The sequence below is a fragment of the Ochotona princeps genome, chromosome 9 (assembly GCF_030435755.1).
Source record: "Ochotona princeps isolate mOchPri1 chromosome 9, mOchPri1.hap1, whole genome shotgun sequence".
In the NCBI taxonomy this organism is placed as follows: Eukaryota; Metazoa; Chordata; class Mammalia; order Lagomorpha; family Ochotonidae; genus Ochotona; species Ochotona princeps.
Window position 1 is genome coordinate 39,866,012 of NC_080840.1, and position 14,428 is coordinate 39,880,439.

Consider the following 14,428-nt stretch of genomic DNA (forward strand, 5'->3'; position numbering starts at 1 on the left):
TAAAATCATAATGTCACTTATTTGCACCTTTGAATTTAGTTTTGAAGATAAAGCATTATAAATGTTATATATTTTATACATATTAAAATACAATGAGAATACCAGAAATATGAATTGTAAATGTATTTATTTCATTTTTAATTGTTTGGGTGGATCTTTGTAAAATGTAAATTACTATCTGTGACAAAAGCTTGTCACTTCATTGTTTCAGTTCATTAATGTATTACTAATAAAACCGTACTTTTTTTAATGAAGCATACTGCAAAATAAAAAGAAATAGTTTTTACTACTTTTGTATTTTCAGTTATTTGAATTTAATTTATAAGTTTCCTGTGTATTTTAAGCATGATCATAAAACAGTCATTCACAACAACAACAACAAAAACAGGATGGGCCTCATGTGCCATCAAGTGCAAGCCATTTGAAACATAATCTTTCTGGTTCATCAGTGTTTCTGAAGATTAGAGATTTGACCCCTCAATGCCCTCAGAGAATGAAGAAAGATGGTATTGTTGACTTACTTAAACAATCCAAGAGTTACAATTTTACAGTCATGACAACTTTGAAATCTTTACAATCATGCAGTTTCGATAAGGTAGGCTGCAAAGGCATCCCTATCCTGTCATGTGTAACTCAGGAGCAGTTCATCAGTTTATACTCTACACAATGACAAATGTATTTTGGGTATTTGCAGTGTCATAAAAAGTCAGTGATCACAGAAATCATTTTAGGATAATTCTGATGCTTGCATTAGTTTTCTTAAATAACAATTTTATCTTCTCTCTCCTTTTTTAAAAATGCTGCCTCAAAACATTCTCCTGAAAAAAACATGGCACTACCATTGCAGGTTATCTAAATAATCAAATGCAGTACAAGGAAAATGAAAAGATGATTTTCACCACCACAAAAAATAGATGGAATAGCTAGTGTTTTATATGTATATATTTGCTTATGTAGAAACAAAATATAGTTTATACATTGATTTATTAAGATAATGATTTAATGCTTAAGTATACTGCAATGGATATAAACAAATAATGATTTTGGAGAAACATATGAACAAGATTGGAAAACGTGAATTTTATGCAAATTAAATATTAGGTATAAAGGAACTATAATATATGTTTTATATTTGTTGAACAATTAGTACCTATTAGCAACAAATGATATTGTATGTATATAAATTTTAAATGGTTCCTTTATTTATATAAGAGGAATAAACACAGAGAAATCTCCCATCCTTTTACTTACTCCTAAATAACCATCACATTCAGGAGCAAGAGAGATCAAAGCTAGGATATTATAACTCACTTCAAGTCTTCCACATGGGTGGGAAGAAGAAAGAAAAAAAAAAGACAGAACTAAGGTGCATCAGTTCTGCTTTGTAGCAATTTGTCAAATTGTTTTACATCTTTGCTGAGCACATTTACAAGAATCATGTACTACCATGGTTTTAATGATTTATGAGCTTTAAAATCTAAGTGAGCAAAATTGAATATTCTTTTCATTTTTATATGCTTTTATATGCCTTTATATGCCTATAGTCCTTTCCTTTTTTATTGGATTAAAGTCTTGCACTTTATCTAGTTTCATATTCTTTATTTAGTAGAACCACTAAGTATTTACCTATAAGATAAATTTAAAATGTTATTACAAAAAATAAAGCTAAGTAAAAAAAAGTCATCCTCTTTAGAATATTCTAGAATGGAAAAATGTTTACAAATTTGAAATGCACAAAGAATAAAAATGTATAATATGTCATCCTTTTGAGTATTACTTCTTTCACTTATTAAAAAAGGAAATGCAGTTTTATTCATAATCTTTTGCATATCAGTCATTTTTTTCACTTTTCAGTGAAACTTTGTATTATATGGATATATTGTAGCTTAAGATACTTCACTTGTATCCAGTATCTGGTGACTTCAAATACAGTCACAGTAGCATGAATATGTAGACTACTGTGTGACACAGATTTTTATTTTAGATCATTACTAAATTCTTAGAATGCTCCTACCTTCCATTATTTTTTATTATTATTACTGCTTTATTTTAAAATATCTATTATTTATTTTTTATTGGGAAGACAGATTTACCAAAAGAAGGAGATACAGAAAGATTCTCCATCTGTTGGTTCACTCCCCAAGAGGCCACAACAGCTGCCACAGCCAAGCCAATGAAACCAAGAGTTAGGAGCTTCTTTTAGGTCTTCCATGTGCCAGGAAGGCATGCCAAACCAAACCCAGGATAGATGAGCTTCTTTCAGGTTTTCCTGGGTCCCAACACTTGGGGCCATCCTGTACTGCTTTTCCAGGCCATAAGCAGGGAGCTGAATAACAAGTGCAGCATATTTCTGCCAGAAGTAGTTTAAACTAACATTAGCATCTGGTAGTCAGGACCTGATACCACTCTAAAGATCACCTTTTGCTAATTTTCTGAACCTTGCCTTCTGGCTTTTTGGTGAAAGAAGCACCTGATTGGTTGTTGGGCAGGGAAAGAGAACTGCAGTAAGCCACAATTTGAAAGTTCCAACTAGGATAGAAGTTTAACATGGGTGGATATGTGGAGATATTTAATCTTTAAGATGTATTTACATATTTGTTTTATTTGAAAGGCATATTTACAGGGAGCAAGAGAGACAAAGGTTTTCGATCAACTGGTTCACTTTCCAAGCCACAATGCTGAAGTTGAGCTGGTCTGATTCCAAGATCCAGGAGCTTCTTCAGGGTCTCCCACGTTAGAACAGGAGTCCAAGGAGTTGAGCAACCCTTTGTGCTTTCCTGGACTACAAGCATGGAGCTGGATGGGAAGTGAGCAGCTGGAACATGAACAGGTGCCTATATTGAAGTGTTAGAGCAAGAAGATAGAAGATTAGCATGTTGATCTATAAAACCAGCCACAGGAAATCTATTCTTACAATGACAATTTCATTGAAGAAAAGTAACACTACCAATCCCCACATACAAACACACACACATAAAAAAAATTTTTTATTCAGAACCTTGCCTGATGGCTCAATGGCTAATTCTGACCTTGCAAGTGCTAGGAGCCTATAGGAAGATGGGCTCATGCTCCGGCTGGTGCATTTCCCATCCAGCTTCCTGCTTATGGCCTGGAAAAGCAGTAGAGGATGGATTCACACATTGGGCCCCTGCACTCATGTGGGAGATGTGAAGTAAGCTCCTGGATCCTTGAGTCAGATTGACTCCCCTATGGCAATTGCGAAATTTTGGGGAGTGAACCAGCAGATGGAATAGCTGTCTTTCTCTCCTTTTCTACATAATTCTAAATTGCCTTTCCAATAAAAATAAACAAATCTTAAAAGATTCAAGGCATATTTGAATATCCAATTTTTTGTAGGTGAAAATTATCAAGTCATTTGAGTAAATAGAAGGAATTCAACTTCCAGATCATTTAGGAATAGCATTTGAATTTGTGAGATGACAAACAGTCTTCTCATGTTACCGGTCAGTTGTGCATTCCTACTAGTGCTGAAGGTTGGGTTCTATTGCTTCAAATTCTTGTCAACACTTGATGTTGTCAGTATTGTGAGTTTTAGGCATTCGATAAAATGTGCAGTGGTTTCTAATTGTGTTAAAGTTGCATTTCCCTACCTTCCTTGGAGACAGGATGGTATTTACTTAAGCTAAAAGGATGGAAAAGATGCAAATCAAATATGATGAGTCCTTATGTGTCATGATGGAAGAACCGTAAAAATTAGTAACAACTCTTTATAATCATGTTGGAAAGGAAGTCATTTTCAAAAAGTTGCTTCTTGAAGTATGTAAGAACACAACAGATTACAGCTTTTGCTGAGACTGTATTTATTAAAGCCAATCTGAATCACAAGATTGGGTATATGCTGTGAACATAACATGTTGTGGCAAGACATCTAAATCTTTTGATTGGCTGTTGTGATATGCTATCATATTTTTATTGAGCACTCACTGTTTACTTAGGCTTGGGGAGGGAGGTAGATTCATTTCAGTTCAACAGTCCAAGCATCTGACTGGACAGCCATCCTACAATGGTGATTACCCTTTTATCCCACCCGCTAAGCCACTGGCCCACGTGGTGGGAAAGCCATTGCTCCTCCCACACTCCACCCAGCCCCCTCGCACACTGGCTCGTGTGTTGCAATGCAGAGCCACAGTTCACTGCAACTGGAATGAGCCAGGCTTCCATGCTGGGGCTGGGGAACATTCACAAAGTACACAGAACCTCACACCTCACACCGAGCCAGGAGCTGAAGAGGTCATCTCTGCGAGGGAGGTCTAGGAAGCTGAATGAGGAGAGAAGGAAGGAGCTGAAGCCAGAATGAAAAGACCTAGGGCCTCTGGCAGGGGGTGGGGAGGCCTGAAAGAATGGTCACCACTAGGGTGATGGGGCATGGGTTCAGCATGCCATCACCTCTTCCGCCCCCTACTGAGGAAGTCAGGATCTTGCTGGAAGCAGCCAGGGGTTAAGTTTGGGGAGGGCAGGATGCTCCTGGGCCACACTGGAAGCCAGGACCATCCCAATGGGCACAAAAGGCTGTCTGCCACACGCAGCCCACACGATCCCTGTTCTCCAACACAATCCTGAACAGCATCTCCAAACTGAAAGCAGCATCTGCCTCATCATATGTCTCTTCATCCAGTGTCACTGAGACCAGAGCCTTCATGAGCTCCTGCAGGGACTCCAGCTGCAAGAACTTAGTTTCTGTGATCATCTTTTCTGGGTCACATTACTTGATGCAGTCCAATGCCACTCTCTTTGCCTCTTGGTTCTCTGTACCACCTCTGTGTCCAAGCACAAGATTTCTGCTTCCTTGTGGAGCCAGCAGTAGTGGACCTGCTACACCTGGCCATCTGACTGCTCCGAAGGGAAGCGATCAGTGGCCAGGTATTGCTCTAACTGTGTATTTTGCTGCTGATGAAGCCTAGCATGCTATTCTTAGTAAGCCATCAGGTTGCCCATAGGCTGCATGAACTCCTTAAGACCAACACAGCTAATATTCACTGAGCGATGACTGGGTCACCCTCTTCACACTGTTAGAATGCATCGGCTCAGGCGTGAAGCCTCCAGCTGTTTTACAGGCCACTGCCAGGACTGATGCAGTGAGCTCCCATCCTACCATCAAAATGACATGAGCCTGGACAGAGGGTACACTTCTGGCTTGGAGGTCTATGCTGACCATGGCCGGCCTGGCAAGATACACTGATCAGTCAGAGATGCTGATGCAGTCGACAGTGGTTAGTTAGTGGTGGGGAAGGATGACATTGACAACTCTAAGCCAGGCTAGGGACCCAGCCGACCAGGCCCTTCCCCACTGGTTAATCAGTACAGCCTAACAGTACAGTGGGGTTGGATCTGGGGCCACACGACACCAAGTCCTTGCTTAGGTGTGTGGAACCGCTGTCCTTTATTGTCTGTGATGTTGCCCACAGCACACCAGACAATTTTGAACTCTCTGTGAAGAGTCTGCGCATCTTTGTGGAAGCCAGTCTGAATGGCGAATGCAAGTCCCAGGAGAAATGGAGCAGTAGTCACAAATATGACAGCAAAGGGAACTGTTTTAAGAAGAAAGCCAAGGGGGGCTCAATGCTTCGGAGACCTCGGGCCTCCAGCCAACATGCCCCTCAGGGTGGACATAGCGATGAAGATGAGTATGAAGGTGTGCCCGCCAGCTACCATATGGTGTCTTTACAGTTGCTAGACCTGATGCACACCCTGCACACTCCAGCAGCTTCTATCTACAGCTCATGGACAGAGGAGCAGTGCCATCTGCAGACAAGTGGCCACAAGATTGAAGCTGATTCACACCCTCTGGGACCACTGCTGGTGCCCTTTACTTTAGGGTATAGCCTGCCTGTGCTGTGATGCTCAGTGGCAGGTGCTGATGCAGACACTCACTTACCTGTAGCGAGCACTACTGGTACATGACCTGCAAAAGCTCAATGCCTTGGAGTGGGAGTCATGTTTCAACAAGGTGCTGTTTCCTCTCCTGACCAAGCTCTTGGAGAACAACAGCCCTGCAGATGTTGGTGGGATGGAGGAGACCCGGATGAGGGCCTCCACGCTGCTAAGTTCTTCCTGCAGCACCTGTCACTGTCCGCCTTTGCAGCCCTCTGGCTGACCATCCTGGACTTCGTGGACAAGTACATGCATGCAGGATCCAATGACTTACTGTCAGAGTCCATCCCTGAGTCTCTGAAGAACAGGCTGCTGGTGATGGACATGGCTGAGATTTCCCACAGCACGGATGCCTGTGGAGGCAGCCCCTCGGCCTTCTGGGAGATCACCTGGGAGCACATCGACTGCTTCCTGCCCCACCTCTGAGATGAGCTCTTTAAGCAGACTGTCATCCAGGACCCCGTGCCCGTGGAACCTCATAGCCAAACCCCTCTAATCTTGGCCCATCTTGGCCCTGCCACTGGGGACCCCAGGACCCCCAGCCATCCACTTGCCCCAGAGATACCTTCTGAGCTGGGGACGTGTGACCTGGAGAAGCCCAAGAGCCTCCAAACCAGCAGCAGCTCTCCCAGCTCATCAGGGACCTCCAGCCCCAGCAGGCTGAGCCCCACCTCTGAGGGGCCGATGCCGCGGGCTCAGTCCCCACTGATTCTGCCACCCTTGGCCACCCCACTGTAGGTGGATGTGCCACCCGTGACAATGCCCATCATTCTCAATGTGGCACTCATTGAAGCTATCTCTCCGGTGCCCCTGCTGGTCACTTTCTGCCCCACAGACTCCATCTCCACCTCTAAAGCCAACTAAGGCAAGCACTGCAAGCAGCAGCTCAGAAACTTACAACCAGGCTGTCCCTGGCCCTGCTGCCAGCTGTCCCAGAGGCCACAGTCTCTTTGAGTCCAGGCCAAGCTGCTGTTGTTACCCCTTGGATTGGGAAAAATAATTTTTGTAGCAACCCCAGAACCCCCGATGGACTGCAAGAACTTCTTCCTCCTCTGATCTCCAGTCCTTTGGATCCAAGCAGAGAGCACACAAGTGCCACCTGCAGCATTTCTCTGGCTTGCATCTCTGGGAAGCATCCAGGTGTCAACTGTACAGTGCCTGCCCATGTGCCCTGCTGCCCATGGTCAGGTGCTGAGAGTCAGGCTCAACCACTCTGCACTTTGTTCCCTTCTGCCACCCGATGCCCCTCAACCACCCGATGCCCCTCTGCCACCTGATGCTCCTCAACCACCCGATGCCCCTCAACCCTGGAGCATCTTCCTTTGGTGCTCCCTTTCCTGTATGAATTAGTTGGTCAGTTTGGAGAGTTGATCAGCATCATAGATTGTAGGCTGGTGGGCTTGTCGGGGAGCTACCCGCAGGAACATGTACATATAGAAAAATGGAACAATAATGGAATTTTTATGATGTAATAAATGTTTTAGTGCCAACAAAAATATTTTTAAGCTAGTATATTTCCTAAATGGCCATCAGCAATATGGAGGATAAAACAAGAAGCTGAGATTTACAGAGAGAAAGAGAGAGAGATTTCAACGTTTAAGAACAACCAGAAAAACATCAATCTATAATGTGTTAAATTTTTGTACTAAGTAACTTCTTAAAGACCAAAGAAGTACAAAGAGAAAAATAAATGAGACTATCCATTCTTGTAGTGTGTAAAGTCCAATTAGAAATAAATTCCAATAGAGCATTTGGAGAAGTGCAAATATTTTCTTAAACGTGTTATCTTTGTGAAGAATCTGAATAAGCAAATTTGGAATTAGAACTCTCAGTGGGTTGCACTCCCTAAGAGGGTGCATGGCATTAATTTACATTTCTTTGTATTCATATTAAATATTGTAGAATAAGCTCTGCACAGGAGTGCTTTATGAATTTCCAAAAGGTTAATGAGAAAAGAACAGACACAGACATAGAACAGAGGAGATACTTCATGAGTGGTAGAAAGCTGTTGCACCGGGAAAACAGAAGGAGTAAAGGATAACAAACTGCATAAGACAAATATAATTCCCAATAAAGAAACTAACTCAACATGCAAACATGTGCTGTTTAACAATGTACACCAAATTTGATGTTGGTGAAACTATTGAATTAATCTAAAGCATGTGTTATTAACAGATTGGGCAGGTGGGTGAATGTTATCACAATAAAGAATTAAGCCTCACAGTTCGTAATATGGCAAAAAGAGTGAAAATATATATTAAATAAAAACTGAAGGTTATTTTTTCACCGTTTGAACTGTATTCTTACTTCTGCAGTTTGTGCACTAATTCTTTTATTTAGCATAACTCTTGAGATTTCTTATAATTTCATGTATGAGTTACATTAAATCTGTTCTATTTATATTTAAAATGAAAAAAATAAATAGTAGGAAGAAACATTTCAAGATAAACCCAAGTAATTAACACCCTGGGAAATATCTACACAGATATATAAGCAACAGATTTTTACTAAGAAAAGATTAATATTGATTTGCATTTTATAGACAACTTCTGTAGATGACCTACTCTTAAAAATATTGCATAGTAATATTTGGAGAATATCATCCTGCCTCCTAGAATTTCAGAGTTGACCTGCAAAGTTTCTTTATGAATTGCACACTTTTTCTTGAGGCTTAGGGAAGCCACAAGAGACATGTTGCATGAATTTGCGGAAAACAATTGTCAAGCAAGAATCACACTTATTTCTGTATGTTGGGTAAAGTCATGAGCAGTAGGCTGTGACGCAACCCAGTCAATCTGTTGTTCAGCTGCCAGCTCAACTCTTTGACACAACCAGACCACTGGTATCTGTGCAGTCCTGCTTCCGCTGACCCCGCAGTAAGTACACATGTGAACCTTTTTGGCTGAGGAATAAGGACATCAAGAAAGTGGGTGATGCGAGATGACATGTTTTCTATTCTCTGACCATGCAGATGAGCATATTAGTTCACCGTTGTGTGTTCTGTTTTATTCAAGCTCTTATCCTTTGATAATCTTCCCTGGCTAACTAGGGTGCCTGCAACCCATTCAAAGACATTGAAACCAAAGTGTCAGATCATTGTAAAAATAGCTGAATAGCTTTAGATTAGAGACTATATTTTAGTGTTCATGATAAAATATAATTAAAACATAATACACATTTGCATGCATGTCTTGAAGACAATTTGTGTACATGCAGATAGATTTAGATCCATATTATAATTGTATTGCTATAGTAAATGAATGCAGCCTCATTCAACTGCAACATTTCATAGAAATATGGATTATCAAAGAGCTTAAATATATTTTTCAAACATTAAGTTTCTGATTTAGCAGTTAAGATACTGCTTGGAATGTTTGTGCCCCACATCAAAGTGCCTGGCTAAATCCCCATATTTGAAAACTTGCATTTGAGTTTTAGTTGTACTTATGATCCCAGTTCCCAATTAATATGCACTCAGCGAAGCAGCAGATGATGGCTCAATTACATGAATCCTGCCATCTCTGAGAATGAGATACATTGGTGTTGGTTTGTGGCTAGCAAGTAAAGCTACTCTCTGGGACTCTTGGCTCCAGACTTTGACCTAGCTCAGCTCTAGCCATTGCAGCAGATGGAAGATTCCTCTGCTTCTTCTCTGTAACTTTAGCTCTCAAACCAAAACAAACATTTTAAAAATGAAGAAAAGAAAACTTTAAAAGAAAAATACAAAAACAGAAAACCCGGATTAACTTCTGGCCTCCTAACTGTAGCCTGGCCCAGGCCCTGTAATTGAGATTATTTGACAAGTTTACTTATAGATGGAGGTCTCTCTCTCTCTCTCTCTCTCTCCATATATGTGTATATGTATATGTATATGTATATGTATATGTATATGTATATGTATATGTATATGGTGTGTATATTAAACCTTAAGTGAAATCAATATTTTCAATTAGAGATGGGAAATTCAGTCTCAAGGAAGCCTGACATAGAGGTTTTGTGCTTTTTATACATTTAGAATACATTTAGAATCCATGCAATTAATCATGCCAATTGTGAAGCTTTCTGAAAACTCAGAAACAATAAAAGTCAGCTTTTATCGTTGGGGTTTCTGGGTTTGGGTTCTGCTACACTGTAGTATTCTAATCCCCGACAACTTAGCCATTGCCCACTGCTCCCCAGGGTGCACAATAGTATAACTCCAGCCAGGGGTTGTGCTAATTGGTTAAGACATCAAGATTCTCACAGTGATCCAAATGAAAATACTTATGTACATTCAAACTGCTTCTAATTGAAAATATCAACTAAGAATTTAGTGGACTGTCTGTTTATGCCGGTGTGGGAGCTCCATGATCTTTAAGAAATCCAAGATGTTTGTCATTTCATCTTTTGCTTCCTGGTTCAGCTGTTATGCTCAGTGTTCTGGTGAATTAGAGGTACCAGTTGACACTGTTATTCAAGGGTCCATTCCACCGATGAAACCCAAACAACTTCAGGTGAGAACCAGAATGGTGCGCTAAAGAAATGTAATTGAAGCTCTATTAGTTTCATGGAGATTGATTGCATTTATATATTTTACATATGAAATACCCTGGACAAACTAATGAATTAAAAAAAAAACAGAAACATAATGTTTTGAAAGGTGAAGAAGGATGGCTAGCTTGTGATGTCAAGTCTTGAGAAGGAATATTAAGTTCAGTTCTTTGACTTTGCTTATTGATGCCCATATTTCCTGGATAGGTTACTATAATGTCACCAACCTAGAACTTTAAAAAAACACAGATGCCACAAACAAATATCATTACTACCAGCCAATGGTCTAAGAGGATGGGAGTTCAGCAGCAGCAAACTAACTTGGTTTTATTTATATTCCTCTAGCCAAATGTCAGCAGAAGCCTATACTCCCTGAATGTAAGCAGTTGATTGTCCAGCTCAACTCAGAGCAGTGTAAAAGGAGCAAGAACACCCACTTTTGTAGCAGAGACATAAAGAAAAATTATAGGTGAATTAAAGTGTTAATTAAACAAGATATGGACCTCTGCTCTCACAGTAAATGTACTGAGCTTGTATAAGCTGAACACAGAAATATGACAGTGAAATAATCTCCTTGGCTAAACATTTATTTTACTATAGCTTTTTCCTTATTTGACTTATTGGAATATAATGCAATGAGAAGTCTCCAGTTGTACAGGCAATTGTTCAACTGTTTCTGATAAGCTGAAGATAACATTTCATTTCTTTGCAGGTTACATTTGTGTTTGCTTATGTAAGATCTAGCTACAGAGATAACTTCAGACCTTGCTCTTCTTTTTTTAACGAATGTCTTTGTCGTTGGTCTTTCAATTTTGACTGATTGATCTGGCTAAGATTCTGGATATTAATGTTACTATCTGTCAGTATTACAATGGACTTACTTGTTTTTTTGCAAGGAATTCATAAGGCATAACATCATACTAACTGAAATATTTTTCATGATTTGAATGTTCTACAGGAGTAAGATGAATGGATGCAGAGTATGTATCAGCAGTGGAGTATTTAAGACTCCATAGAGAGAATACTGTTTGCCAAGAATACTGATGACTCTATGATATCAAGAATTAATATATTCTCCTTAACCAAAGACTCCATGAATGAAATCATTTAAAAACCAAAAAATTAGACAAAGACTCAAGAGAAGAAATCTGTTTTAAGCAATACTTTGTTTCATAATTTATTGTAGCTGTGTTTCCATAACATTAGCTGTATCTATCCAAATGAAGTCAGAGGTGTCAGCTATCACACACTGCACCCTGATTAGCTAATGAATTGTTGGTAAGAATCCCATTATTAGTCAGAGAGTTTAGGGAAGTTTATTTGTCAACAATAATATTCACAGTGGAGCCTGTTATTGTAGCTAGTTTTTGAGACAAATTGCTTTTTTACCTTTAATTCTTTAAAGTTATTATCCATGATATGGTTTTGTAGGTCCAGGGATTGTCCCTCCGTGTCTCTGACCTCCTTATTCTCCACAACCCACGACCACCATATTATTACAATAGTGCAATCTTGTAACAGAAGTCACAAGTCCAACATTCTGCCTTTAAGTGTATTGTGGCATGCTATGGTAGAAACTTCAGTATCACATTGTCAAAGTATGATTTACATTTTCATTGGGAATACTCCTTTTATTCATGAGTAGAGGCACATACTTCATCATATCTTCTCATTTTGTCTCCTTACACAGTTCATCTATGAGAAAAAAATATACGTATGTATGTGCATATGTACATATTGACCTATACATGTAGTTTGTTAACATGGAACAATGGTACTGTTAAAAACAGTAATCCATATTGTGTCCTCTTATTCTACTACACAGAGTGGCCTGTATATACTCTTGATGAGCTATGCATTATATTCTCCACATATGAAATGAATCCTGAAAGAGTGTATTTTCAGCCATTGTAAAGGTATAGTGGTATTTATTCAAGATCCCATTCCTTAATCTGCATGGCTGGATGCTGAAGACATTTAAGGGATTCAGTTTACGAATATGTCTACCAGGTACTAATTTACCTTTCTGTTTGGTGTTATTACTGAACTGCTGGCACAATTTTACTTGCAGAATTCTTTCAGATGTAAGGAAGCAATTGAAACATGTGATTTCAAGATTCTTACCTTATATAAAGAGCCAGATTAAAATATGAACAAAGGGTTACACTTGGAATACCAATATGATCTGTGATAAGGTGAAATCAAGCAGAATTTGATGACCATTTAAAGTTTTTTATTTAGACTGATAAATCTAACATTCATGGAAACATTTCTAGTCATCACATTATCTTGCCTTGAATCTGTTGCTTGAATAAAATTTTAGGAGAAGTACAGGCAAAAGGTGGAAAGAGATGAAGGTTTCATGGTGTTAGAAGAATTTTTGGCTGATGAGCTAGGAAAAACGATTCAGATTTGGGATGTCATCTGCATTGGAGACACACCTTCTATGTGTAATTCCATTCTAAATTTTCCAATGGGTATATGGCTTCAAAATTCTGAGGATCCCTCTTAGGTTAATAAATGTGGACCAAAGTCTCATAGCAATGAATTTTTGTTACAGGGTTTTGTTGAGATAAATGTTGCATGGCTCTTTCCAAAAGAATTCAAGGGCAAATCTTCTGTAATATCATTCCCAAACTCACAAGCAGTTTCTCAGTCATGAAAATCTGGCTATCATGTTTATCACGAAAGACTTCTTTTATCTGATAAAGACTTACTGTCGTATAATCAATTAAAGCCTTGCAATATGAAGCATGTCTGAGTGTATTATTAGTTACTTGAGATATTCCCTATTATTTCATGAAAATTTTTTTCCTTGTAGGTGTGGCTCTTATCATCAAAATCAATTTCTTTAGCCAGCAAAATCCAGTTAATTCAGCAATATTTACATATTTCTATTTTAACATCTCACTTGTCCTTTTGCCTTCCCAGAAGATTAAAGATGAAAGACAGAGAGGTGTTTTAGAAAACTCAATAGTAGACATTAGACTTGGAGTAGGAGACGATAGAGAAAAGAGACAGAAAAATCCAGGGCTACATAAAACATAATTTACTAGAAACTTATAGACAGAAACATGGTCTCACAGAAGGCATGAGACATATGGATTACTATGGTACAGGATAAGAGAAACCAGGCTTTAAAGAAATCAGTGGTTCATGACTTATAACAAACATAACCTTTTAAAGAAATTTTCACAACATGAGAAATATTACACTCATCTGCAAAAAGCTGTAGTTTATACCAATTACTTTGTTCTGTTGGAGGAGCTTACAAGGACTTCCAGGGTCACCAAGATGGTAGCTGGCACCATATCATTCTGATTCTCTGTAAAGGTAATGTTGTATATGCAGTGTCTTAGTTGACTCTTTTATATCCTGTTTAGTAAAATCATCCTTATCACTGGAGATTTGTCTACAGTCCTGTGATGAAAGCACATTTTCAATAGCCTTATAACTACTATATTGTACAACCAGAAAATATACATACCGTTATAAGAATGTATTTCTACTCCATTAAGGACGAAAATTTAATGAGCTACCTTTGCAACATTTCAAATGGTTCACAAGTAGTAGCAATTAACACTGGGATTCTAATTTTTAAATATCCATTGGTTGTGTAAATTCTTTCCACCATATTGTTTCACTTGTCCTACAAATAGTACTTCATGATTTTTATGATTTTATCTCTTAAAGGATGAGTCATACACAAAGCTTTTTAAAAAAGATTTATTTATGTATTTATGTATTTAATTACTTATTGATTCATTGTGAGTGCAATGGCCGAAGCTGCGCCGATCAAAAGCCAGGAACTTCTTCCGGGTCTCCCATGTGAGTAGAGGGTCTCAAGGCCTTGGAACATCCTCGACTGCTTTTCCAGGCCATAAGAAGGAGCTGGATGGGAAGCGGGGACGCCGAGACAGGAATAGGAGCCCATATGGCGAGGACTTTAGCAACTAAGCTATTGCGCCAGGCCCCATGAAGCTTACTTTTTTTTTATTTTATTCAT

General features: G+C 39.1%; 1 pseudogene; it reads left to right on the plus strand.

Annotated features, from left to right (window-relative positions):
• The first annotated feature begins 4,740 nt into the window (after window positions 1-4,740).
• LOC101518284 (Golgi-specific brefeldin A-resistance guanine nucleotide exchange factor 1-like) lies at window positions 4,741-6,756 on the plus strand (annotated as a pseudogene).
• The last annotated feature ends 7,672 nt before the right edge of the window (window positions 6,757-14,428 follow it).